The 25,545-nt window shown below is 34.6% G+C and overlaps 1 pseudogene; it reads left to right on the plus strand.

Moving 5' to 3' along the window:
- Positions 1-24,669, plus strand: part of LOC102734911 (phosphatidylethanolamine-binding protein 1-like) — a 48,890-nt pseudogene extending 24,221 nt beyond the window's left edge.
- Positions 24,670-25,545: the final 876 nt, after the last annotated feature.

The raw sequence follows: 25,545 nt of genomic DNA on the forward strand, positions 1-25,545 counted from the left end.
CTCACCATAGCACATACCCTCCCCAATGTCTATCACCCAGCCACCCCATCCCTCCCAACCTCCACCACTCCAGCAACCCTCAGTTTGTTTCCTGAGATTAAGAATTCCTCATATCAGTGAGATCATATGATATATGTCTTTTTATCTAGGTTAAAGACATTGTTATAGAACTGGTTGGTTTCACCAAGAAACCATTACACATACCATTCTTGACTTCTTCACACCCGCAGACATTACTCTTACCCATATTGGTTTATAATCTTCTCCCAACATAACAAGTTCTTCATCAGACTGAAAGATCTGTCAAAGGGGGTTATATTTGCTTATTTCTATATATCTAATACCTATGCAATGCTGATTCATAAATTATATGTATCCTAATAGAAGATAAGCTCTGTGATAGTTCAGATTTTGTCTTTCTCAAAATTATAGTCTAATATTTAAAAATATGCCTAGCATATAATGTCAGAGCTTGAATAATCTGTTGGATGAATAAATAAGTGATCTTTCAACTAAGTGGTTGATTAAGAATTCTCCACACCTGTCTGTGCAATTGCTCAAATATCTCAGGCATCCTTCTCCTCTTCACTTCCCATGTCTGAATCTTCATTATGTTTTATTGTGAATATTGGGAAACACTCCTACTTGGCCTTTCCATGACCCAAATTCTGTTCTCCCTTCCAGTCCATGTCAACTTCCACAGGGCTGAAATTTGATCTTTATAAATGTTAAATCGAATCATAATCAGCCCTTACTTTAACATTTTTTAAAGTTGACCAATACTGCCTGGACCATTCAGGTGTTTTCTTTTGAGAATATGTTGTCCTTAAAAACATCCTCAGTCTCACTTCCCAGCTATGGTACCCTCATGCACATTCTACGACATAGCCTTATTGGACATCGTGCTATTTCCTCAAAAAATGCACAATTTTACAGTTTGTTTATAGCTAGGAGAAACTAGATGTTTCTCCCCAGATGTTACCTGTATCTAGAAACTTCATCACCTCCTCACCACAAATTTTCTTAGCGCTATAGTGTAATTGTCTGGATTCTATAATGGTAATTCTAATATAATTTCATATATGAACATAGGAATACCGTTGCATCATATATTTTATTTATTTGTTTCAAGAGCAAACAGATTTTATTTTTCTCTCCAGCCTTATTGTGGTATAACTGGCATACAAAAAATTGCACATAATGTATACAATTAATTAATGTACAATTAATATATATAACTTGGTGAGTCTGGACATATGTAAACAGTTGTGTCACCATCAGCATCATATATTTTAATATATAAGTCAAACTTAAGGTCATAAGAAGATATCGGAGGACTTAATATTCAAGATGAAAAAAGATCATGAAGGCAGAGATTCAAGGAATTTAAATAATAATACCCTAAATCTGAGATAAGCTGATTCCAAAGTAAAAATACCTTAAGTCTATTTGGTTTTGTCTCAGTTTGTTTGTTTTTAGTAATTCTAAATATCTCATGATGCCAAATATGGCCAAAAAGTAAATTTTATCCAGAAATAAAGCCAAAAGTCTGTTGTGTGCACCTTGATATATATTCATAAAAAAACTTAGGTAAACATTTAAATTATAAGACATTATTCTCAATATTTAAGAAAAATATTTAATATATCTTAATAAAGGCAAACAAGAAAGAGATTCTCAATTAAAAATGTTTGACTAAATAGCAATAATAATAATGTTTGACTTATACTAGATCTCTAGTTCTCAGTTTATACCCAAGTTATGTATAACTTGTATTATTTTATTAAAAATTCTGTAAAAAGTCAACACATATATAAAAGACAAAAATAGAACTTTACTACTGCAAGAAATACTGGTTTAGTGGCCTTAATCTGCCATCTTGTGGTATGACAGCTTCATCTCACATTTTCACACACATTCACTAGGCATTTTAAAATATTTTCTTAGATATATAGAATTAATATAAGAGCTTGTTTTATTTTTGCACATATGATTTTTTTAAACAGAACTTTTCTGGGTAAATTTTAAAATTTACATGGACTTCTTTGTTTTGACAAGAATGTGTGTTAAAAGTGCTACCAGTCCAGCTAATCTTTGAATACGAGCTTTTAGGAGTTAAATAGAGAAAATGAGTAACAACAAATGTTTTAGATGGTCAAATCACACTAAAAGCCTGCTGAAAATAAATAGTTCATATCACATGGCCAGGAGTTAATATATTTTTGCATCTTTTCATTGATAAGATACTTTTGCCATGAAGACATACTAATTTTCACTTCTATAAACCTCTGCAAAGAAAACAATTTCACACTTTACATACATAGGGATAAATGTATTTTGCTTTCACATCATGATCTCAATATTCTGAAATATAAAATTGTGAAATAAGAAAATGTTTCACTCGGGTGAGCAAGTTGAACCTGTAAGTAATTATTGTATAGAATTCAACTTACTCATTTAATTTCCCCTAATTTATTAATCTATTATTATAAATCATTAGTTAAGGATACAATTACAATGTGAACATTAGACCTCTGGACTTAAAGGCCAATTTTCAGACTTTGATTTCTAGTGGCTGGTGTTCTGTATTTTGTTTACTTGTTTGTTTCTGCCTTATGAATTCAGACATGGAATCACCAACCATCACAAATTCCTCTGGAAGGTCTACTAAAGGTCACCCTGGAGTGTCATACTGGGAATTTTACTTCGAGTAACAGCAATGAATGCTTGTCATTGCTTCTATGAGCTGCTTCAACATCCATTCTCCTGGGTGAATGTGAATTGTTGTGTTTATGAATTTGCATATATAGCACTGCAGAGTTTTCTAGAGAAGTAAATGGGATACTATTGTGATATGCATATATTTCTATCAGTACATACTAGAGCATAACATCATGTTGTTCTTTTTTCTGTTTTTTAATTTTTAATTCAACTGATATAAAAACTTTATTATAATTCCTGAATCAGCAACTCTGTGCTACTTCATATTGAAAACAATTTAAGGATTAAATTGAACTATAATGCCAATGTCAAATTATTTCTAACTTAAAAAAAAAAAAACACAAAACAAAACCCTTGGAGGACACTTCTGAGATATTCAACTATTAATAATTTTCTTAATAATGTAATTAATATAGGTTATATTTAGAAAATATTAAATGATAAAAATTTTTATACTTATTAAATCATATTAACTTTTAAGATTCCTGCATAAAATAGAAAACATGATAGAATAAAAAATAAAGGATTTATTGAGAAAAGAGTCTAAGAGACTTGTCTTTCTGGAAAGAGTGATGTGGTTTCTCTGTACCTTTCCACATCGGAAACAAAGTTGATATGGCAATTATGAGAGGTGAGAAGCTAGGCACCCAGTGACTTAGAAAATTTGTGTCGGGATACAGATGTTGTGAACTCCCCTAAATTGCCCAAACTCAACCTCAATTCACATACAGATTGATGAAAATCTCTTCCAAAGATATAAAATGTCCCTATGAAATAGTTCTAACCAATTTAAGGGCCAATGCCTTCCTCATATCAAAATTGGATGTTAGAAATATCATGACCACTTTTTCTTAGAATACATAACCACGTGCCAATGTTTAATATGATTTGTTAGATGGATTTTTATAGTGACGACTTACACTTAAAGAAGTTAAGGAAGTATACTTAATCAACCAATAGCTAGGCTAACTGAGATAAGTTTTATGTAATTTTGGTTGGCTGAAATATATACCGACATAATTTTCTATCTCATTCTATGAATTTACTGTCAGTCACAGTAGTTTACATAATACATCTTTTCTACGGTTAGAGATGGAATTATGATAATTATTGTTTTGGGTGTTTTTTAAATTTTGGATTTATATTACATAATTGCTTTCAACATTGTCTTTCTCCATCTCAGGGACTTAAAATATAGCTCTTTGACATTGTAGTTCACCTATCAATTCTGCATCATCCCGTTTGCGTATTAGCTTTGAGCATAAATCCTGACACTTGACACATTCCAGATACATCTGTATCAATGAATGAATAAATAATGGAAATTATTTATTTATATTTGTTAACCGGCTGAATACCTAATCTCAATGAATTAAAGTCTTGGCACTTCATAACATTGGAGCGATATGCCACATCTTGGGAAGTTAGAAAGTTAGAAACAAGTTGTCGTGAGTCAACAACAAAATTGATTTAAAGAATACTACATAAGAAAGGTGTGCAAAACTGTAAGTAATACAAAGTATTGTTGTAATACTGAGAAGAATAAAACACCATGCATATCATCTATACTAGAATCTCAGTTAATGAAAAATATTCCCATTAGTTCATGCCAATTCATCCTCTAAATCTAAGAAGACTGGAACTGTATTTTTCAGTAAGTTTTTGGGTCTTGCAAAATATAGCTATTCTCACCCTTTACTAACCCATTATTTTGTTTAATGATTGATTTTTTGTCAGCTTGGCTAGGTTATGGTCCCCCGTTGTTTGGTCAAACACCATTATATATGTTACTGTGAAGATAGATTTTTAGATGTGATTAACATTTAAATCAGTAGACATTGAGGGGTACCTGGGTGGCTCAGTATGTTAAGCATCTGCCTTGGGCTCAGGTGATGATCCCAGGGTCCCGGGATAGAGCCCCGTGTGGGCTACCTGCTCTGCAGAGAGCCTGCTTCTTCCTCTCCTCCTTGCTTGTGCTCTCTCTCACTATCTCTATCTCTCAAAAAAAAAATAAATAAAATCTTTAAAAAAAATTGGTAGACATTAAGTAAAGCAGATTACCCTCCCCAGTGTGGGTGGGCTTTATGCAGTATATTGAAAACCTTAAGAACAAGGACTGGTTTCCCAAACAGGATAGAATTCTTCTCAAGAATGCAGCATAGAAACCCTGCCTGAGTTTTAGAGTTTTCATCCTGCCTGTCCCGCCCTCTGGATTTCTGACACAAGATGGCAAACATCTAGTTTTACCTGAATTTCCAGCCTACTGGCTTGTCCTATGGAATTTGGACTTGCTTATTACCTACAATCACCAATTTCTTGAAAAAAATTTCTCTTTCTCCCCCCCTGCACACCTTCTCCCTCTGTGTGTGTGTGTGTGTGTGCACACGTTTATGTATGTATATTGAAGCTACTTTCTACCTAAGGAGGCTGTTTATTACTAAATTTCCCCAGACACATACTCCTACTTCACAGCAGCACCATTCCACATGCCATACATCATAACGTTGTAACTTCAGGCCTGTGAATATTTAAAACATATTTTGCATCCCAGTTCCAATTATGCCAATTCTGTGGACATTCTCACTTTATTTCCACTTCTATTTTATTTATTTATTTATTTTTGACAGAGAGAGACATAGCGAGAGAGGGAACACAAGCAGGGGGAGAAGGAGGGGAGAAGAAGGCTTCCCCGCGGAGCAGGGAGCCCGATGTGGGGCTCGATCCCAGGACCCTGGGATCACGACCTGAGCCGAAGGCAGACGCTTAACGACTGAGCCACCCAGGCGCCCCTATTTCCACTTCTATTGTGCCTTTTTCCCACCCATATGTGCAATTCAGACACCTAGATTTTTGATGCTATTGGCTTGTCACATGTTTTGTCAAAAATTATAGAAGTGAAAGAAATGTCAAAGAAATCAGTACCTTGACCTTGTTAACTGAATATGTTATGGCTCCCTCAGCTTTGCTCGTAAATGAATCATTTTGCATCTGGCTACCTAAGATAAATTACTCATACAAAGTCCAGCCCTGTATCACTGACATATCATCATCACACTAAACAAAAAACAGTAAGACTATGAAAGCCATCAGATTTAGAATGTTATGTAAACCAAATATTCAATACCAAAAATGAAAATACCACATGTGAGTAAGTATGATGATTGCATAGGAACAAACCTCTAAAACTGATCAGTTTCAGCATCTGCTGAAATATTTTGGTTACTTTGATATTTGATCTCGGATGTATGCAAGTAACTGTTGTACTTCCTCAAATGCTTGCCCTCTTTCTGGTCTGCTCAAAATCACCTGCTTCCAGGGCTCTCTGTGGTTCCTAGTTTTCACCTTGCTATTTTTGCTGAGGTACATGATGCTCTGTGGCATTGCCCTTAGCATTGGTATCCCACTCTTTAAGGTGCACTAGCAATATACCAACTCTTTAGCACCATACTCAGGGGAGTCCCTCCCCAGGTGCCATATGTCCTGTATAATCTGGGGTCTTGAGCCACTTCACACTCTTCTTAAGAATTCCCTTGTACTCTCAATCCCCACACCTTTCTATCATCTATCTATCATCTATCTACCATCTATCTATCATCTATCTATTATCTATCAATCATCTATCTATCTATCTCTATCTATCATCTATCTATCTATCCATCTATCTATCTATCATATATTATCAACTTTCTATCATCTATCTCCCCTAGAGTTTCTTCTCAAGGACTCATCTGTTCTCCCTGCTCTTCCTCCCCTCTCTCCTAATTTGCCCCACAAAAGGCCAATCATGTCATCTGGGAGTTTGATAGTTTAAACTAACATCATGTCTTCTCCTAACTCTAAAATCTTTATCAGAATTTCTCCTATTCTTTCAGAGCTTAAACTTTTTCCAGCTCCAGACAATAAAAGTGATCTTTTCTATATGATCAATTTCATTCCCCTGTTCCTGAGGAATAAATGAAGGAAGCTCTAGCTGTTGAATAGAGTTTTTTTTAAAAAAATCAGGAGTAATAGGAAATTGAGTGTGAGGTAGAATTGGTTAATATTTTCAAAAATAGAATCTCACCTGCACATAAATTTTATTCCTATTGTCCCACTCAACATTACCAAGTTAGTTTGATAAATCATCAGAAATGCAATGAAGGAGGAAAAAATCCTCACAAGTAGATATTAAATTTATTATTAATGTTTATGTCTAAAATCACTACTTTTGTTGAGTCTTAAAAATATTCTCAGATTTTTTTCAAAATGCGTGATTGAGGAAATTTCTATGACACCATTTACTATTACTTTTCCAGTTATATAGAAATTCTCTTTAGTTGTTAATGTTGATTCAGTTCTAAATGTCTTAGATAAAATTCCAATAACCTATCTATGATTTTACGTGTAACAAAATGGCAAGATCCATTCTGAGACTCATAGTGACAATGCTAATTTGGGAATTCATCAGTATGGAATATCCTGAACCTGCAATGACCATAGAACTTTTCAGTTTTAGAAAACTGATTGATATCCTCAACAATTTAGATCAGCCGAGTCCTTCTTTCCTTCCTCCCTTCCTTCCTTCCTTCCTTCTTCTTGTTTTGATTTTTAGAAATTGGTTTTTCTAAAAGTGATTAAAGGAGGATTAGAGAGGGGTGAGGCTTATATACATAATTCTCTCATTTTGCTCATCATTTTGTATAATACACTCAAATTATTTAAAGAATTGGCTCTTTATGGAAGATATAATCAAAACAGAAATATAATAATGGTACAAATTATAATATAATTTATCATGATTTTCTTCTTATTTGTTTGTACCAAACATGCTCTTTTAATTCCCAGGTCTTCTCAAGAAGACAATATTTTCAATGCTCACCTAAAAATTGTAAGCACAAAAACTCCTTTGTCACTAAAATATTATCAAATGTTGTCTAATATAATCTGATTTCCTGTATGAAAGTAAACTAGAAACATGTAAAGCAAAGAATTGCTTCAGAAAGAATGCTCCAGAGAGCTATTATGTTAAAAGATCTTTTTCCGTGTGTGTGGTGACATCAATCCTCTCACCTTGAGGATTTATCAAATAATAGTAGCTTGAATCCTTACTGTTAGCATATAGCCAAGCAATAGAAATAGCAAAAGAAAATACTACCTAAGAGAGGAAGCATTTTCACCTGATTCATGAATTTCAAAAACATTACTTTTCTTCTGTTAAGTGTTCTCAAGAAAATTGCTTTTTATGTAAAGGCATAGAAAGGTTGTGCAAATGAAAATAAAATGGACATATTCCCAGAAGTATTCTCAATATGAGAATCCTCTTATGCCTTCTCTATATTTCCCATTTTTATAAGTCCCAGGTCATAAATATTATTAATTATATTAACAATATATATGCATATAATTTTATATATATAAATATATAACTATCATTAATGATAAATAGAAGTTTCATCATTATTGTTGCAGTTAATATTGCCTTGAGTATTTAACATGTTTTATAAAAAAATAAAATAAGATTTCATATAATGCAAGACTGCTAATACAGATAGTTGAATAATATATAATGCAGTTTGTAGAGAAATATTATTCTCAGTCTGGCATAGAAGAAAAGAAAGCTTTCAATATCACATTGATATATATCCTTGAAAATCTGTAATGATGAACAAAGGATGAGAACCAATATTCACATCGAAAAGTCTGCTCCACAAATATTTCCACAAAAATCTATGGTTTCAGAAGTTGAAAAATTGGTATCACCATTTAGTTGAAAAGTTCACATAAAAATCATTCCCTAGAGCGTGAGCCAAACACTTCTTTGTGCATTCCAACTTTATCCATATTCTTCCAAAGCAAGGTTTTATTTGGTTTATTGTAACCAAGGTCAGACTTACGTGGCTTTTGTTACGTTCATACACCAAAACATGTCTGTTGATTATCACCTTCATAGTGCCTATACTTCAGGAAGCACTCAAATAGTGAAACAGCCTCAAAATTGTATCCTTTCATACTATTTCATGGAGAGACATTTTGTTATCACTTAACTTAAAAATGGGTTTTGTCTCTGTTGGCATTGGATATTTTTGCTTTGGAGGATTTCTTTATTGCCATTTCAAACTACAAACAATAAAAGTCACCTCCATTTGGGAACCTCCAAATGTTTTCTGGTTCCTACATGTTTCTTTTTGTAAGTTTTATTTCATCCATTAGCTTTTTATTAAAAGACTGAATTCACCATTTTAAGCAGTGTACTTGACATTTCCAAACAACTTGACTTATAATAACATTATAAAATAATGTAATATTTAAAAGGAGTAAATTTGGAATCAAATTCATTTTGGTCCAGTTATGTAGCCTCCCTGAGACAGTTTCCTGCTTTACACATCTTTGTAGGGGATAACTCTGCCTCACGGAATTACTGTAAGGGTTAAATCACATGACAAAGGCTAAGTGCTTACCAGAATGCTTTCATATAAAAAAGTTAAACTATTTTTATCATTTACTATAAATAGCAATAGCTCATAAATTTTATGTGGGAGGAATGGCTCCAAAACCACCTTTGGCTTTCTACTTATTTGAGATCTAAAAACTATACTTAGATCTTTTAATCATACAACTTCATTAAACAAAAAGATAATAGCAATTTATATGAGGTTATAAGAATCATGGAAAATCGACACATCAAACATTTAGTGAGTACTAAATTTTCTAAGTAACAATTTTATTAATTTGAAAAAAAGAATTTTCATTATTTTTAATGAACAAACTATATAGTAAAAGTATAACATTTGTATTCATAGTAATTAATACAAAGCTTTTCATTTAAAAATATTATGACAAAAGAATATGAATTTTTACTATTGTTAATTACCAATTGTTAGGTTTTTTACAAGAACTTTATTCCTTAAAATTGTGGGTAAACTATAAAGTAGAATTAAGTTAGGAAATCTTGTAGCTGTGATTGCTTAAAAACTACAATTATTTCTTTTTTTTTTAAAAGTTAATTTTGAGAAATGTCAACGGATAAGAACCCCTCTTGCCAAGTGGCAGACCCATCTGAATTCTTCTTGGGTATAGATTTTCAATGCTACAACTGGATACAAAGGGAAAAATAATGAATCCTACATATGTGCATTTCGATGTTCCCTAAGAGATGGAGAATTTAATTATCCTGATCTAATTATGCCCAAATCTAGTTTGTCTGATTTGATTACAACAGAATCTAAGTTTTGTGTAAGGTTACTGCTGAATCGGGACTACTCTAATTTCTGCCAAATCTAGTTTACTTGCTCTTTTCATGACCAAAATTATCCAGCTTATAGCTACAACGAAATTAACATTTTGTTACACAAGGTATTTATCTGCATAATTTTTCTATCCCAAAAGGAAGAAAATATAATTTAAAAACTTAAAGGGATAACTGTAATAAGCAGAAATTGTACTGGATTTATGGAGGGCAAAATAAGAATTTGCATTTTTCACAGATATGGAAAGAGTATTAGCTATTTTAAATGTAACTAACTTCCTAATAACACTATGTACATTTACATCATTCATAGACCCAGAGAGCCTCCCCATTTGGAGGAAAGTTTATTGTTATTAGAAACAAGTGATGGTATATTGGGAAACATAAACACAATGATTTGCAAAGCAGGCTTAATTTCTCCAGATCCTTAGAATTTATTATTAGCCTAGGGACATAGAAGCACATTTAGTGGTCTCACAGCTTCTTGAGCTGCTGTCTGCTTTCCCTTGGGAGAAAGTAAAAGCAGGGCAAAGCATCTCCAGATTGTAAATTTTCTCAAGGAAACAATTGCTGCAGTTGATTTAAGAAGGATCTGGAAAATCCCTAGCATATGTGTCACTTCAGCTTTCAGGAAGGGGCAAGAAGGATGGGCTGTGCAGGTTCAGTTTATGACACCAGGTGAGTATTAATTATGCCTCAAGTGAGTGTAAGCTTTTGGGGAAAGCTAAGTAGCATTGCAGAGGTAGTGATTTATAAAGAGTATATAAGAAGTGCTTAGAAAAATAGTTTTCTACTAAATGGACCATTTGTTCCCTCCTTTGACCTAGAAGCTAATATTTTATATTTGCTTCTGTCATATTTAATAAACTATTCTCAAAACAAACAAACAGTGATATAGAATGTGGTTTTATGGCCACCCACTATTATAGGGAAAAAATTAATGGCTAAATGACTTTGATTGGTATTAGTTTTATAAGAAACAGTACCGTTAATGCAAAAATAAAGTAAAAGCAAAAGTCAAGAGAAAGAAAGAAAGAGAGAGAGAAAGAAAGAAAGAAAGGAAGGAAGGATAAAGGGAGAGTCTCTTTAATATAGAATAAAAGTCATATCATGTTTACCTTGTCATGAATATAAGTGAACATTATTAAAGAAAATTCCCAATCTTCACAATTAAATCTCCACACTAAACAGCTTAACAGTGTTCAAAAATAAGAGTATGTTCATGTGTATAATTGCTCATTTTACTTGATATACAAAAATTGTCCATATCATACTAGGGAAGCAGGTTGGAATACAAAAGAAATACCATATGGAATTTCCTCTCAGCTAGGTAACGACTTACCCGTGATCCTCAGGAAAGCATGGCCAGAGTGAGGGAATAACTGAACAAATAATTCAGTCTACCTTAGAGCCCATCTTGTGGTGATATAAGTTGAAAAAACCACTCAACAGTTCTCTGAAAATTTCAATATAAACCTCTGACCTTGAGACACTGGATTAGTTTAGCTTTAAAAAAAAAAAGAAGGCATTAACGTCCTGAACTCGAGAGAGCATCACATTTATGCATTCCTATCAAGTTTGCAGCTAGACAAACCAAAGTTTTGTAAAGATATTCTTTTTATTTTATTTTATTTTTTTAAAGATTTTATTTATTTGACAGAGAGAGACACAGTGAGAGAGGGAACACAAGCAGGGGGAGTGGGAGAGGGAGAAGCAGGCTTCCCGCCGAGCGGGGAGCCTGATGCGGGGCTCGATCCCAGGACCCTGGGATCATGACCTGAGCCGAAGGCAGACGCTTAATGACTGAGCCACCCAGGCGCCCCAAGATATTCTTTTTAAAGTCATCCAAAATGAAAACTCATTAAGGAACATTCAAAATAAATATAGTATGTTGCAATCTGTTAGAAAAAAAGTTATTTTTAGGTTTAGAGTTTAAATGTGTCTATAGTTGAGTTCATTGTTCAGGTGATATTTTTAGATCTATATACTGTAATATATGTTCCTTATAAATCTTATGAATAAGATTCAGAAATACTATTGCCAAATTATGATACCCAAACCCATAGTGAAATATCAGATACACTAACCAGATACATTTTTTTTTCAAAAGGACAAAAAAATAGATATAAAGCAGAATATAATGTAAGATGTTTTCTCTGCATATGTAGTGTTTCATGGGAGTAGGATGACGAACATGTTAAGTGAACTACATGAATTTTCTGTTAACAAGGAACTCTATTCTTCTTTATAGTGTGCTCAGAACTTCTGGAACTAGGAGATTTTTCTGGGACATTCCAAACAAAACCAGTTCAGACTTTGTATCAAGCATGGTTTTACTTTTATTTTACTCCCACACTTTTGGCCTCATAAAAGCCTATTATCCTAGCTCTGTAAATCCTTCCTCACTAGAGAAGGATCCATGTTGCCATATTCTGGAAACAAGCACTTTTTTCTCATTCCCAGTAAAATACATCTCTACCTGTTACTATCTTTCAAGTTGTAAATTAAGACATAGGGTAACAATATATTTATAAATGATTCCAAAAATGAAGCCCATAATAACTAAAGAAAACAAAACAAATAATGGACTTGGAAGCCCGGTAAGTGTTATTTTCGGAATTGAATGATATCAGATAACAATATCAGAATGCTAGATGTGCTCATTTCTACTGGAATAGTGCTATTTTAAATACTCTCATCTAAAAGAGCAAAGAAATACATATGTGATTACCAACCCATGTCTATGCAAGGATGTGTTAATCTGTGTTGTCCAGAGAAACAGAGCAAATACATACATTTGATTTTACTCCTTCTGTGAGGTCAAGGCAGAGTAGAGATAGAGAAAGTGATGGGAACTGGGTACATGTCTTTATTAGCTTTTGTGGGTGAAGTGCTTTAGAATTCTTGGACTAAGGCCAGATGGGTCAATTCAGTCCAAAAGAGTGGAGGTTTGGTAAATTACGTGGGGTCTTAATCTAATGGGTTACAAAGGGGAGCCCCTGGAAGACAAGGGAAGATGTTTATTACAAGGGCAGTTGGGGAAGCCATAGCAGGAAGTTACACTTGTTTGTGACTCTCTGGGCTATTATCTAGGGCATATACATACAGGAGGAGGCTAGTGCAAGTTAAAGGAATTAGTCAGGCTTCTTAGCCAAACAAAATGGATGCCAAAGCGGCAATGCCATGGAGTAATTTAGGAAGCTCTCAGCAATCATTTATTTTTAAAGTGATTATTCATATACTTGGATTAATCTCTACCACCTTTGTAACTCCTTTCTAAAACTGTACTTGTTCTTTGTTTCTTTTCTTTTTCTTTTTTTAATTGTCCTTTCATTTTCCCTTCTCTGGTTGGAGTGAGCATTTTACATGAATTGATTCTGTATTTTCTCTTTGTATATCAATAATATTTCCTTTAAAATTTTTTGTAATGATTTCTCTTAAATGCTTTTTTATTTGCTTGACTTTTATATTTTCACCAGTTATGGTTGAGTCCCTGTGAAGAAAGTCCATGGGACTCTTCATGTTTAAGGATTCTGGCTATTAATAGATAATGAATTGTATAGATGCAAGAAAACATGTAGATAGACTGTTAGGATAATGTTAGTCTCATCTAATGAGAGACGGTGGTTTGGGCAGGAATGATGACATTGCAGAAAGAGTAAATTCAATGGGTTCATATGATATCCAGCAGCATTTGAGAATGGATTACATAGAAGAATGTAATAAAGGAATTGATAATGATGTGGTAAGTCTTTGGCTTGATGAATTGATTCTATTACAGTGCTATTGGCAAACTTGGAAGAGAAAAAGGAGTATCATAACATTCAATTTTTTATATTAAAGAGTGTAATTTCATGCTTTTCTGCTTTCTTCACTACATATTAGACTATGTCCTGGCTAGCTGTGTCAACATGAAACTCAGAATTTGGTTTTGTAACTATAAAACAGAAAGTTATTAATTTATAGCTATAGGGTAAAATTGAAATGCACATGTGGACTTCACACCAGCTTGGAATGGAATAAAGCCCTGAAACTGAGGACTCCCCTGACCTTCAAGAGAGACATTGAAAACCACATCTACCCAAACCATCAAGGGTTCTTGATCCCCAGTAAATCTTTTCATTGTTTGTCTTTGATCTGATAACAAAGACAAGGGAAAGTATTTCAGTATATATATACTCACCAGTCTCCACACCAAAAGTCCAGAAAATATCTGAAATTATCATCATCCCTCTGAGCCAAGAACAGTGCCTGCTACATAGTCAAATATTGTTGAACCTGTAAGAACAAAGAACACCGCTCACTCATACACTGTCACTAAAATAAAATTATTTACTTTTATAAAGCCCTATACTACTTGGTAAATTTGATGATGCTTTGATCTTACTATTAAGCAATTAAGAGACTTAAGACATACATTATTTTTCTAGTTTTTGGATAAAACATCAGAAGACTGGAGAGATGATGCCCAAAGTCACAAGACATAGCTAAAAATTGTCTGAGTCAGGGCTAAAAGAGACACTTAGGTTCAAGATTATCAATCTTACAATTAAATCTTCCCATCCAGCAGTATAACATAGTCGTACAGGATTGTGTGGGCTAGCCTCTAATTAGGAGAAGAAATTTTCTCTTTCTTAAAATGCTCTTGCCCAGGGGTTACATTTACTATAGATACCTAAAGGCTGAACCAGGGGCACCTGAGTAGCTCAGTTGGTTAAAGGCTGAACCAGTTATTATCAAGATCCAATCATTAATAGAAACTTTAGATCCCCCAAATATCAGGAACTTCACTGTCTTTGGCATGTAAATATTTTATTCATAGACATATTTTGTTCCTCATAAATTGTTACTCAAAACTGGAAAAGGCAGAATATAAATATCATCATCATCATCATCATCAGGCTTTATTTCCTTAAGTGGAATTTATAGAGAAATATTATTGCTTAGTTTTTCTTCTCTTAAAATCATAGACATTCTCTGAATTTTGGCAAACTTGAAATAGCTCAGTTCTAGTTAAAATCTTACTAACACAATTATTTTTCATGGGGTTGATTCTGCTTAAAAGTTAAAACTGTAATGAGGAACTGGAAGATAAAAAAAAAAAAAAAAGATTCCAAATCTTTCTAGGCTTAGATAATTGGATGAAAATGGAGTAAAATGAAAGTCATTCCACCCTCGGCAATAATGTGGACATTTTTTCCTAACTTCCTGATTCCAGAATTTTAAGGCAAACAGTGGATATCAGCTCTTGGTGAATGAGTGGAAGAATGAGGTGAGATCCAAAGTAGGCAAGACACAAACTCAGATTCGTTCTGAGTTCTGATGAGGATCTTAGACTTTATTCTGGGATAAAGAAGATCAGTCAGAAAAAGGTTTTACATAGGGGTTATAAGTGATAGGAGTCAGGAAAAATAAAACATTGTGTATGTGTGCGTGTATTAAAATGAACAATACTAAGTCATGTTTTGGAGAATTATCCACTACAGAGAAAGAATAGATAATAAAATGCAATGTAGTCTGTGAGAGGGTGACACTATCTGAGAGTGGAAGTGAAAAGAATAGCAAAAATAGTTACAGGTGAAGTTTCTGGTATGTTTAATTCAAGGATATATTTTATAACTTTTGCACTAGATATTTCATAATGCCCATTTTGCATCACAGTCTAAATACAAGCTTTACAGTCAGGAAGCCCAGATTTCATGACAAATTTAGGTAGTAGGTACTGAATCTGTTGCAAATTACTATATAATTGTTATTTTTTTTCTTTTCTTTCTGTACTTCTCTCAATCCTCAGCCTTCTTTCTTTCCTTTTCTTTTCTTTTCTTTTTTTTTTAACTGCCCCAAATACTTCCTTATGACTCTAAGTCCGATGCCCAGAGAAGTCCTCTGTCTCTCAATTTATCCAAGTTTTTTCTTTAATTATTTCATTTGTTTCCTTTGTTTAGAATGAGCCTGGGGATATCACTCAAACTTAATTGGAGTTATGAGATTAACATATTCTTCTGAATTAATATACTATCCATCCAATGTTTCATAAGTGTCTCTTAAAATCAAGGTCCTATTCAAAACTATACAGCTCCTAAGGCAAGAGTCTCCAAATATACCAAAGTAATAATGTTGAATTAGGAAGAATTTTCATCTTCTCTCAGAAGGCAAAATAATGATGGATTTCTGAACTTGATTTATATGTAGATTCAGCACTCCAGTACATTCTGGAAAATCAGTTTTTCTAGAGTGATATGATAAGGGCTCTTTGTCAAAAGATACATAAAACTGGAAGAACAGTAATATATCTATTGAGAATCATTTATAAAATTTTGAAAATATTATTAGATACTTTACTAATGGACCCAGAAAATAAAGAGATATACTTTATTGAAATGTCAATGGAATATTCAGAGGGAAAGAAAAATACAATAGAAACAAGTGTGATGTATAGTGAAAACAAAAGCTTTTTGTGCTAATTAAAATCAAAGATTCTCTAATTAAATTTCATAGGATTAATGGGAAACTATGTGGAAATTAAATGTTTTTTTATCTATGGTTAAATAATACCTTAAATATTCAGGCAGATATTTAATATTCTTTTAACAGAAAAGCATATGTAAGTTTTATATATACACATATAGAATATATATTTTATATATATATATCCTACATAATTTTCTACAAAAAAAAATTTTCTACACATACTCACATGTATATATGTATGTGTGCATATTTTGTTGCATGTATGTATGCAACATGATTATATATATATATACATATATACATACAACACATTCAAGTTTACGTAATATTTAAAAAATAAATATATGAACTATTGCATTTCTTGTTAAAATTAAGTATGTGTGTATTTCAACCTGGCAAGGAGTTATGTTAAATTGTACTCTTTATATTCTCTGCCATTATGTTTTTATATTTACTTAATTTTGAGAACATCTAAAAAATGGAAGTTATCACTTTTCCAACAGAAGTGGAAGAGATATTAGGGAAACACAACAATTTCCTCAAGCAAGTGTTGGAAATTAAGACCCTTGGGATGGAAAAACCATCAATTAATTGATGATTCTATTAGTCTTTAGCCTTGGGCATTACTTGGGAACTTTTTTCAATTGCTATCATTATTTTATTGCAATGGTCTTTCAAGCTTGTTCCTATGTATCATCATACTTGTATATGTGCCATCAACATTACACAGCAAAGCCCTGAAAATCCCTAATAACCCATTGTAAAACACAAAGTTCAAGTCTCATAAAATAAAACAAAAACTTGAAAAACAGAAAGGGTTGTAGGTAAGTAAGTTTCTGGAGAGGGAGTAGCAAGATAAAAAGCATTGAGGGTACGGGGCGCCTGGGGGGCTCAGTTGTTGAGCGACTGCCTTCGGCTCAGGTCATGATCCTGGAGTCCCAGGATCGAGTCCCGCATCGGGCTCCCTGCTCGGCGAGGGGCCTGCTTCTCCCTCTAACCCTCCTCCCTCTCATGCTCTCTGTCTCTCATTCTCTCTCTCTCAAATAAATAAATAAATCTTTAAAAAAAAAAAAAGAAAAGAAAAAAAAAAGCATTGAGGGTAGGGGTGCCTGGGTGGCTCAGTCGTTAAGCTTCCGCCTTCAGCTCAGGTCATGATCCCAGAGTCCTGCTCAGCAGGGCAGACTGCTTCTCCCTCTCCCCCACTTGTGTTCCCTCTCTCGCTGTGCCTCTGTCAAATAAATAAATAAATAAAATCTTAAAAAAAAAAAAAAAAAAGCCTTGAGGGAAGAAGTCAAAAGGACTACTGGGAGCTTTAAGCAGACTGCTTTGCTTTGCAGTAAGATGTAAATGGAGGGTAGGATAAGCTGTAAAGAGAGATATGGCTGAAGAGATACATAAAGTCTTGAAAAGCTTTTTATTTCAGGCTCACATATTTGGAAATTTAATTGAAAAATATAGGAAACCTTTAGGAAGAAATATAATCAACTCAGCATTCTTAAAGGTATTCTCAGTTGCAATGTGGATATTGGATCAGGAAGGTATTTCTCAATGGGGGCAATGCTGCTCCCCAGGGGACATTTGGCAATGTCTGGAGACATTTGTGTTTGTCAGGACTCAGGAGAGAGGGGAATTGCTGACATCTCATCAGTAGAGGCCGCAGATGCTACTAAACTTCCTACAGTGCACAGGACATACACCCACAATCACAACAAGAAATCATGTCATCTAAAATGTCAATACTGCAGAGGTAGAGAAACCATGGATTAAGTTTAGGGAGTCACTAGTTCCTTTTTTTAATTTATTTAAATTCAAGTTAGTTAACATACAGTGCAGTACTGGTTTCAGGAGCAGAATCCAATGAATCATCACCCCACATACAACACCTAGTGCTCGTTCCAGCTGGTGCTCTCCTTAATGCCCATCATCCATTCAGCCCATCCCCCCCACTCTTCTCCCTTCCAGCAACCAACAGTCTGTTCTCTATAGTTAAGAGTCTCTTATAGTTTACTTCCAGGATAGAGGGTTAGTATCCAAAATCTATAAGGAGCTTATCAAACTCAATACCCCAAAAAACAAATAATCCAATTGAGAAATGGGCAGAAGACATGAATAGACACTTTTCCAAAGAAGACATCCAGATGGCTAACAGACACATGAAAGATGCTCATCACTCGTCATCAGGGAAATACAAGTCAAAACCACAATGAAATACACTTCACACCTGTCAGAATGGCTAAAATTAACAACTCAGGAAACAACAGGTGTTGGTCACGATGTAGAGAAATAGGAACCCTCTTGCACTGTTGGTGGAAGTGCAAACTGGTGCAGACACTCTGGAAAATAGTATGGAGGTTCCTCAAAAAATTAAAACTAAAACTACCTTACAATCCAGCAATCTCGCTACTAGTTTCTAATAAAGCCAATTAATAGGCTATTACAGTGATCAAGGTAAGTGAAGAGGCTTAAGCAAGATGGTTGAAGCAAGTGAGTTTGAAGGGAAAGAAATTGATTCTAAATATATCAACAAAAATTCATGACTGACCAAACTTGGGCATAGATAGCTAAAAGGAAAGGTTGGAATAATATAGTTTCATAAAATCCAAATATGAATAAAATTGTAAAAATAAAAAGATCTGCTATAAAACTGCCTTAAGCATAGCAGAGGTGTAAAAATTTAATTTTACTTACATGTTTTCTATTCCAAATGTACTTGCTGAGCTTGAGGAGGGCCTGTCAACATGCTTTTATCCAGCTCCTGTCTTATGTCTGTGCCATAGTTTTAAACATCAAAAAAAAAAAAAAAAAAAAGGACAAAGGAAGAGACAGTCTTGAGTTGACTTTATTTTTTCCCTTACAACATGTTACTGTGTGTGAGTCCTTTCACAGAAAACCACTTCCTCTCATTCTAATGTCATGTTCACTTACTATTTACCTATATGGGTCTTTTTAAATACAAATGCTCAGTAAAAGTGTAAGGATTCCCTTCACTGTACGAACTTAGAAATCTCTTGTAATAAATGGCACGTTATTTGACTTCCCACAAAATGTTTCCTCTTTTATACTCCAGAGATTGACATTATATTTTTGGAGTCAAGATGCTTAGATTTAAGTTTTCATTCTATCCATTACTCAAGAGACTTTTAATCTAGGGGAAATTACTTAACCCCTTCACTCTACAGTATCGTTGACTGAAAATATAAGCACAGGGAACAATAGATAAAAGTGGCAAGGGAAAAGAACGTTTCTGGTTCCCCATCTGGCACTACCTGTTGCTATAAATGTGTGTCTGTAGATGATAGATCAATCTTATGCGAATATCTACATCCATGGTTATTTCTATAATGCATCTATCTCTCTGTCTGTATGAATGTAGTCTCTACAAATTGATGGGCCTGTGGTTATTGTAACTTTGGTTTCGGTACGTACACTTTTTTAGAAGCACCTGGACGATCAGAGATACCCACAGATCTGACACTTTTCAAGCTAGTCGGTTAAGTGGTTGCAGGTGGGATTATTTACTCAGGCAATTGTATTATAACACTGTATAATTTCCCTCCCCTCTCACACAGAGAGAATGTCATTAAGTAAGCCAAAATATATATAAGCAGAGACCATACTGAAGACAAGAGATAGAAGGATCAGGGTCGCGGTCTAGTAAAATTTCAAACAGGCCGTGTGTCTTTAATACCTCGCTTATTTTATGTTTGGGTCTCCAAGTGTTCCTTCTACCCTCATTATCATTGTTCAAAAATATATGATAATCTGATTCCCGCTAAAACTGAAATAGTTTAAGGTTTTATACCCTCTAGGAGTATTTATAGTTTAACTGGTGATTGTAAACTATTGATTGAACTCTCTGATCCTAGTGGCGCTGTATTAGATGCTATGACAGATGGAGATGTGTTTTAGGGGAGAGAAAATAGCTTACTTGCCCTTCTCAGTTAAGTGATCCCTGTCAGATACAATGAAATTAAAACAATTCATGGATAATAAGTGAGAACTATTTTGCTCTGCGACAAAATTTCAGAAACACCATGACAAATTAACTGCTGCACATCAGCGTGGAGATTTCTCGATTTGTGGCCAATGGTAGTAGGCCTACCGTTCAATCTCTGTGAGCTGGAGTTTATTTTCATAGCACCTACCATAGTTCGACCACACATGAAGAATGAACATTTTCTTTATTCAACTTTTTTTCTTAAATAAAAAAGGAAGGGATGGATAATTGGCTATTGTGTCCTACATTCCAAGTGTGTGCCTTCCTCGGCAGCCCGTTCCTCCTGCCTCTGTTCAGGTTTTCATCATGTGTCGCTAGGCCACTATTACAGCTTTCTAAAGTTAAGTTGTAACAATAAATATAAAAATCTTGCCCTTTTTTTTTCTAATCACAGTATCGATTTTCTATTTTCTCCCTGTGTCTAGTGACTAGCCTCCTGACTCCCACTTTCAAAGTTAATTTTAAGTGTATATTCAATCTTGCATTTCCATCGCTAATCCATTTCCGTCTCTCTTTTCTTGTCTACAGGGGACAGGGGAATTCTTTGTACACCCTGAAAGGCTTTCTAACAAGAACTAGATTAATCTTCCAGAAGAAACACTAGCCACTTCTACACCTTCTATACCACATTGACATAACATTTCTCCATGTTGTTTTTCCCACATTGATATATGTGTCTCATGTTTTCAGTCTAGTTCATTGCCCCTCTCTTTCACCATTTAGGAGATTCATACTCTTAAAGTCAAAATTCACTACTATAAAACCTCCCTAAATTTCCTGAGTTCCCATGGAATATTGAGTATATGTTTAACATTTTTGTATCTTTCTTAAAAATCATACTCTGTCATTTAGATTCTATGAATAATGTATCACAAGCCATTTATTCACTCAGCTGTAAGTAATACAATAGGCTTCAGTTCACTGAGAGCAATCAGTCCCAGTTTTTGAGAAAGAAGTTACTATATGGTCCAGTGTCCTTCCAAACGTTCATTGATGCATCTTTTTCCTCACAAGTGCTCATAACTCTTTCGTTGGTGGGTTCAGATGTTATTGTTTTCTTCCTCTTATCAAAGTAAGTCTTTTCCCAATAAATTTGCTAATCATTGACAACTGACAGTTATATACTCTGTCACTGATGGTGTTTTATGTGATGCATTGATCAATTCTTAAACCATTTCTTCTTTCCTGTTCAGGAGAACAACGTCAACCAAACTTTTAGCCACAATTGATAAATACTACTGTTATCTGTCCTGAAATATGGCCAGTCTGGAAAAGCTAAATGGCGGCATTTTGGGTTTCTGTGTTAGAGAAATGTGTGTTCTCTGTACTTTTTTATTGATGAGAATCTTTTCCCATTGGCTATTATTCACTGATGAAGCAATGACAATGCTGAAGGAGCAGAAGTAGAAATACTGCTGAAAGTTCCGTCTGACATCTGTGAAAATGAAGAGCTCTAGCTTAGTTTTAAATAGATGCTTAATGGGAGTCCGGAACTATGAACGTACTATTTATGACTTTTTAATAATTATTTTTCACACATTAACATGCAATATAAGATGTGAGGAACAGCTATTACTTATTATCTAGCTAAAAATAATAATCAAATAATACATTATAGAAATTATAAACTACTATTTGCTTTGCACCACACTCTTATGCTGCTTTCACCTTCTCTCTAATACATAGAAGTGGTCACCTTAAATTTACTGTTTATTTTCAGGCATCATAATTTTACTGTAAGTAAATATGTCCTTAATTAACGTAGGGTACAGTATCACACGTTCTATATGTTTGATATGTTTTCATCCTGTGAATAAATTTCTACCAATTGCTTTGTTTTCATAAACATGTGTTCATGAGCATCACTGATGTTACTCCCTGTTGTATAATAATTTATTATATGCACACAATGCAATTCTGAAATCTAGACTGTTCCTAGTATCTGATTTTGTAAACAATACTGGGATAAATAATTCAGTCTTATCTCCCATGCATTTTTTTTACATTTTTGCAATTTTTCTTTGAAATATATACACAGAGGTTGAATTATAATGCATAGGTTATGTGAATGTTCAACTTTAATAAACATTGTAAAACCTCTTATACCAAAAAAAAAAAAAAATCCTCTTATACCAGCTCAGTATATCTTGTAACTACTATTCTAAAAGTTGTAAGGAATTCTCAAAAGAAATTTCTAGACTTAATTCATAAAATTAGCAAGGACACATGACATAAGGGAACTGCACAAAAATCAATCATGATTCTATATGCTAACAATACATAATTTAAAATTGAAATATTTATATATATATATATAGAAAGAGAATGAAAACATATATATCAAATGAAATACTTTAGTGTAAACCAAGCAAAACATACATGATATGTATACTGAAAATGAAAAAAATGTAATAAAAATTTATCATAAATAATTGGAGAGACGTAGCATGTTCACAGGTTGGAAAGCTCAATATTATTAAGCTATAACTTCTCCACAAATTGATCCATAGATTTAGCAAAATTTTAATCAAATTCTGGCAGAATTTATTGTAAAAATAGACAAGGATATTCCCAAATACATTAGTAAAGCAAAATAGAGTCTAGAAATAAATTTATACAATTATGGATAATTAATTTTGACAAATTTACAGACATCATTCAATAGAGAAAGTCTGGTCTTTCTTCAACAAATGCTGCTGGGACAATTGAACATTAATACACAATTAAAAAAAAAAACCTTGACTAAAACTTCACACCTTATAAAAAATTCACTGAAAATTGATTATAGTTCTAAATATAAAATGTAAAATAAAAATTTAGAAGAAAACACACACACATAAATCTCCGTGATGTTGACTTAGGCAAAGAATTTTTAGACATGACATCAAAGGCATATTGTTAAAATGCACACACAAAAAATCTGGATTTAATCAAAATCTAAATTTTTTCTCTATGAAAGACACTGTCAAGAGAATGAAAAAATAAGCTACATATTCAGAGAAAACTGCATATCCGGCAAAGGACAAGTATACAGAATATGTAAAGGCCTGTCAAGATCACAAATAAGAAAACATACAATCCAATTTTTAAAATTAGTAATATCCTTGAGCATATACTTCACCAAATAAGATGTATGGCAATGAAAACAAGAAAAAATGTTCAACTATCATTACCATTAAAGAAATTTAAATTAAAACCACAATAAGGGGGCACGTGGATGGTACATTCGGCCTAGCGGACTCTTGGTTTCCTCTCCTGCCATGATTTCATGGCTCGAGGGATGGAGCCCCCAACATGGGGCTCTGCTCTCCGCATGGAGTCTACTTGGGTTTTTCTCTCCCTCTGCCTCTGCCCCTCCCCCTGCTCCCTCTCTCTCAAGTAAATCAAGAAATCTTTAAAACACACACACAATAAGACACCATTAGTGGTCCCGCTGGGAGTTGGTGCTGCAGGCATGTGCCCTTGCCTCCTGCGACTCTTCCCAGCTGTCTGCCCAACTCGCGCCGGTGATTCCCAGTGGACCTCAGCACGTTGCCTGGGCCTTTGATCCTACAGCAAGCAGACAAGCATCTGCAGCATCCAATGCAGGTCAAATATACTGGGCTGAAGGTCAACCAGCTGGGCAAAGTGCTAACACCCCCCAGGTTAAGAACCGGCCCACCAGGGCGCCTGGGTGGCTCAGTCCTTAAGCGTCTGCCTTCGGCTCAGGTCATGATCCCAAGCTCCTAGGATCTAGCCCCGCATTGGGCTCCCCGCTCTGCGGGAAGCCTGCTTCCCCCTCTCCCACTCCCCCTGCTTGTGTTCCTTCTCTGTGTCTCTCTCTGTCAAATAAATAAAATCTTAAAAAAAAAAAAAAGAACCAGCCTACCAGTATTACATGGGATGACTTTGATTCAGGTAAATTCTACACGTTGGTCTTGACAGATCCGGATGCTCACAGGAAGGACACGGAATACAGGGAATCTCACCATTTCCGGGTGGTCAGCATGAAGGGGGATGACATCGGCAGTGGCACGATCCTCTGATTATGTCGGCTCTGGGCCTCCCAAGGGGACAGCCTGGATGGTTTATGAGCAGAATGGATCACTGAAGTGTGATGAGCCCATTCTCAGCAACGATCTGGAGACCACTGTAGTCAATTCAAATTGGCATCTTTCTGCAAAAGTACAGCTCCGGCGCCCCCGGTGGCCAGCACGTGTTACCAGGCGGAATGGGCTATGTGCCCAAACTCTATGACCAGCCACCTGAGAAGTAACAGAATACTAGGAGACAGAAACCTTCCCGGAGATCTCGATGAAATTCAGTGATGCATGTAGATTTCTCTCCTTTCCCCATTCCCATTCTCACAGGCGGGGCCTGAGCAATCCGTGGTTTAGGGTGACTTTTCCTTCTGCCTGTCCTCTATAATTCTAGAGGGTCACACCCTGGTTTATGTTTTGATCAAATTTAAACTCCATGGGGGAGGGATATTTTGGTAGTAGGATGGGGTCATCAAGTTGTAAATATAACCACCTAGAATTTAAGGAAGAAAGAATTCAGGTTAAAAGACCGGGTCTACAACAATAGAGCAGAGCATCAAAGAATCTTTAAGGGAGATTTACAAAAAAAAAAAAAAAAAGAGAGAGAGAGAGAGAGATTCGTTGCCCGTGCCTTTGTGAGCCCCTCTGGAATTTTACATGATGGCACTCCTGGGTCGTGTTTTCAAGGCCATGTCTCTCACCAAGACAGCCAGAGGCTGGTAAGTCCACTAACCCCTAACATGATACACCTTGGACTGGTTATTAGGGGTCAGTGTCATGCTCTGGCTCCTTTAAAGAGCAATACTAGAAAAAGCAATAGGGAAAGTCGTTTTGCGGTAAAGACACGGCCATTTAGATGAGCTGCAAGGCTGAGTGAGAGGTTGTCAGAAAATCCTAAATCTGTGCCTGTTGAAACTGGTCACTCTTCCTCTGTGTAAGAAAAGACGATCAATCTGGAGTTTCCGAATGTTGTATTAATTCTACCTTTTGCTTATAGTTGAATACAAATAAAAACATGATGTGAATGAAAAAAAGAAAGCAATAAGATATCATTATATACCTATTAGAATGAATAAAATTAAAAATAAACTGACAATACCAAATCTTGACCA

Source organism: Leptonychotes weddellii, chromosome 7 (assembly GCF_054177405.1).
Source record: "Leptonychotes weddellii isolate Sample4059 chromosome 7, ASM5417740v2, whole genome shotgun sequence".
Lineage (NCBI taxonomy): Eukaryota > Metazoa > Chordata > Mammalia > Carnivora > Phocidae > Leptonychotes > Leptonychotes weddellii.